Raw genomic sequence first — 4,363 nt, 5'->3', positions numbered from 1 at the left:
GAAGGATTATTATGGGATGTGCCCAGCACAGCTGGGTGGGGCTGTCCTGGGTAGGTGAAGCTCTGGGGAGGGGGGAGGGGGAAGGAAAGGAAGGAAGAGGGAGGGAAGGAGCTGGGGAGGGTGGGGTGAGCCCTGGAGCCAGACCTGAGGCCTGGCAAGAGTGACTGGCTGGAGAGGTTCTTCAGTGACAGCTGTTTGGAGGGGCCCCGGGGGCAGGCAAGCGCTAGCCAACTCTGAACCTTGGACACCTGGGTCCCTAAAAAGCTTGTGAGCTAGAGGTTTGCCGAGTCCAGGGCCTGCAATGAGGAGGCCTGGGTTCTGGCTGTGCCCGTGTGGCACCCGAGGGAGCAGTGTTCCCAGGTTACCGCAGCACCAAGTCCCCCTCTCTCCCTGCCTTCCTGGGTTTGAGCTTTGGGACTGTAGCTCAGGTAGGGGTCTGTCCAGGGGAGCTCTGCCACCTTGCAGTCACCCCTGAGGAGCTGAGACTAGGTTGGCACCTGAGGGACACATGTTTGGGTGGTTCCCACCCCCATCCCTGCACCACCTGCATCCTGTCTGGTCATCAGAGTGCCCTGTCACTCTGGCTTTTTTGTCCTGTGTCGCCTTCCCAGACCCCCTTTCTGACAGAGCAGGAGAACACTGATCCCTTAGATGTATTATGAGCAGAGTTTCTGGGGCTCACACAGAACAGAGATGCAGAGAGAGAAACTATAGAGCGTGTGCTGAAAACTCCATGGACAACTTAATCTTGAGTGTTATTCTAGGTTTTTCTGTACCATGGGACAGAAACAGAACTCTAAGGTAACAGGCTAGAGAGGCTGTCCCCCTGGGTGCATTAATCAGGAGATTATCCCACCCTTAGTCTCTGTGGGCCAATCATGCTGGTGGTTTATTTATAATTTATCTGGGAGGATAGCACGGGCGAGGGTAGGGAGAGGGGGAGTAGAAGCATAAGGACCACAAAAGCATCACACAGACACACACATCCTAGCCCTCTCTGGAACTCAAGAAGAGAGTAAGGGACTTTAACCTGCTCCTTGTGCTGGTATCAGGGAGAGGTGAAGAGTAAGAGGAGCCAGGGGATGAGTGGGTTGAATCTGCAGGGATGAGGCAGAGGGGTTGTGGTGGACAAAAGTTACCATGTTTGTAATCACAGGCAAGAGGCTGTGACTACCCAGTTACAAAACTCTCTTCCTGGTTTATATTATGAATCACTGTAGTAATGTGGTGTGTATATACACACACATATATATATACACACACACACACACATACATACATGGGAAAGAGAGGGTATGGGGCGGATGGAGACATTACAGAAGGGAATTTGAGGCCCAGAGGCAGGCTGGATCCCCTAGAGAAATGGGGAGAGAGGAGGGCATACCAGGTATCTGGCAGGTCTGTATACAAATGAGAAACTTCTTGAAAGGAGGTGTCTCCACATTATGTTATCTTAATAAAAGAGTTGCGTCCTGTCCCCCAAGTAAGGAGCACAAGGGTTGATCCTGGTACTCAGAATAAGCATGGGAGAGAGTTTACACAAATGAATGGGGCCCAATCTGGCTGTCAAGAAAATCGAATGAGAAGACCAGGCAGCCTTGCAGAATGGGGGAGACAACCTGTCTGCCACAGTGGATATGCCAAAGGGGTGGTCTGGAAAATTAAGTCCAGCAGGGGCTGGGGTAAAGACTTCTCAGCATCACTGGTGCTCCTCTTGGAAGCGTAGGGATGGTGATTTCCTGAAGCAGGCTCTTGCTTCTCCTGAACTCCCCTCTCCTTGCCAGTTCTCCAGTCCAGTGGTTCCCAGAGGAGGGAGAGTCATCTGGCCAGGCCCTTTCTCTAGGGAATTGAGATTACAGGGGCAAAGCAGAGATGATGTAAAGTTCATCCCACTCACTTCTGGTCGGGAAGGGCCTCTCCTAGGAGGAAGCTCCAGTTTCTCTTCAACCTGTCCTACTGCTACAGGTCTTGGACTTGTGTGGAAAAGGCACGGGAGAGTAGAGGAAGACAATATCTGACTTTGGGCTCTGGAGTGGGTGCAGCAAAGAGATGGTCCCGGGACATTGGTTTTCTGGGGGTCCTGGTTCTCTGGGCTCAGGTTCTCTGAGGGTCAAAGGATTTTAAGATTGGGCTCTCTGACTTTCTCAGGCTGGGTCCCTGGAGTGGCTGCTGGGTCCCTGCAGTGGCTTAGGGAAGGGGATGGTATATGTTGGGAGGCTACCTGTGGCATAATGAATGAAGAAGGCATTCTGGAACGTTTACTTGTACACGGGAGGGGAAGTGGGTGAATATTTTACAATGATGAGGTTATTATTGGGTGGAAAATGGGGCCTCAACAAGCTGAGGATGGGGGCAGTTGCAAGTATGAGATTTTAGGATATAAAATGAGAAAGGATATGAATGAGAAATACGGCACATTGAGGGTAAGCAGAATTTGGTGTTCAAACATGAGGAAAACAATTCTGGCCTGTTGATGAGTCTCTCAAGAAGGAGGCACCTGATGATATTATAGGATTTCAGTATTAGAAGTGCTGGGTGGATGAACACTGCTATTCCAGTCAAAAGTCCTTAGTATGTAGGGAACAGATAGGAGATTATCTTGACCATCCATCCATATTGTAAATCCTTTTGAAAGACCTTCCTGCCTCCAGAAGGACCGCCAAGAACCTCTACTGGGATCTGATCTCTCCTGAGATCAGTTGGGATTTATTTTATTCTCTGTAACAGGAAATTAGGAAATAGCACTCAGAATGTCTGTTGACACCACACAGTCTCTCTTCTTGTAGTTTAGTTGTTTAGGCTTCTTGAAGGGAGGGAGGCACCCATGGTCCTTGCACTCCCCACAGTGCCCAGCTCTGTGCCTTGCTTGAACGTAAGTACAGTGAGTAGAGGGAGAGCAGGTCTTGACTCTTCATGAGTATGTAGCAGGATCCTCCGTTCATACCATGGTGGGATTATCCATCCTTAGGAGTGGCCTAAGGTTAGAATGGACCGTTTGACCTGGGCAGGGGTGTGGGAAGAGGATTGCTGGAATGCTGAGAAATACTCTTTAGATGGGAGTTTGTAATTATTATGGGATGCTCTGGGGTCAACTAAACTTTATGTGAATGGCTTGTCTCACTTACATGGTATTTGGTTGGTCTTAACTCAAAATTTAACTGTCAGTAAGTATCTGGAGAATATCTAGTTTTGGGTGGGGCACTAGGTTGACTCTCAGTTCCTGCATGTCTGGAAATGATGAATGAGGGAAGCTAGGGTCTGTCCTAGACATCAAGAGGCTTTGTGCCAGGATACTGCTTTGGCCCATTAAGGTGTGCACAAGTTGGGGCGGGGACAGGGCAGTGTGGGTAGCCTGTTTCACCCTTGCTGGTGTGGGTGTCAGAATAGACTGACAGCCTCTGGAGGTGGGGGAGGTAGGAATATGACTATTATGGGATGTCTGCCTAGAAAGGTATAGGGGTGGTGGAGTGGGGATTGAAGCATTATGGGATGTGACTCTGGGTTGTCCTGGGAGTATTATGGTATGTCTCGTTGACCACGGGTCCTTTGCAATTATTATGGGATGTCAGGGTGTGGGTGCTGGGATAAAATTATGGGATATCTTTCCAGTGTTAGAGAAAAGGAGATTAGATGTCCATCTGTGAGGTGACAGTAGGGCTGTTGATCATCATGGGGTATCTTTGTGACGGGGGGAGTGGTTTTTATGGGCTGTGGAGCTAGAATGAGTATGTGAAGCTGGGGGTCTGGTTGTGAGGATCTAGCCTGCAGGGGCTGAGGGCAGCTCCAGGGGGTTGGTTATTATGGGATGTCAGTATAGAAAGTGGGAGACTGATTATTACGGGATGTGTGTGGGAGGAGGCCGAAGTGTCCGTTGTTGGGGGGGTGAGTTTCTGACTATTATGGGATATCAATCTGGGGGTGGATGAAGAGTGGTTATTATGGGATGTCTGTGGGGGATGGGGATGAGTATTATGGGATGTGAGGCTGAAGGGCTGGGAGGGGTGCTTATTATGGGATGGCCATGGGGAGGGAGAGGTGACGAATTATTATGGGATGTTAGCATTAGGGCCAAGAGTGAAGAAGTTGGCAAAGGATGTCTATTATGGGATGTCTGGGGGGGGAAAGGGTTAGTCAATAGCCCTGGCATATATGTGTATGGAGTGTATGTGCGTGGGGGGGTGGGGGGTGGTGGTGTCCGTGTGTATTATGGGATGGCCAGGAGGTGGGTGGTTGCCCGGGTGACACGCGCGCGCGCGCTCGAAGGGGGCGTGGCCAATGGTTGCCTGAGCGACGAGGGGGCGGGGGTTGCCCGGGAGACCTAGGGAGGAGGGTGGCGGTAGTGGAGGGGGGGTTGGAGTTGGTT

The sequence above is a fragment of the Camelus bactrianus genome, chromosome 34, assembly GCF_048773025.1.
Source record: "Camelus bactrianus isolate YW-2024 breed Bactrian camel chromosome 34, ASM4877302v1, whole genome shotgun sequence".
Taxonomy (NCBI): domain Eukaryota; kingdom Metazoa; phylum Chordata; class Mammalia; order Artiodactyla; family Camelidae; genus Camelus; species Camelus bactrianus.
This window is presented reverse-complemented; position numbering follows the sequence as displayed.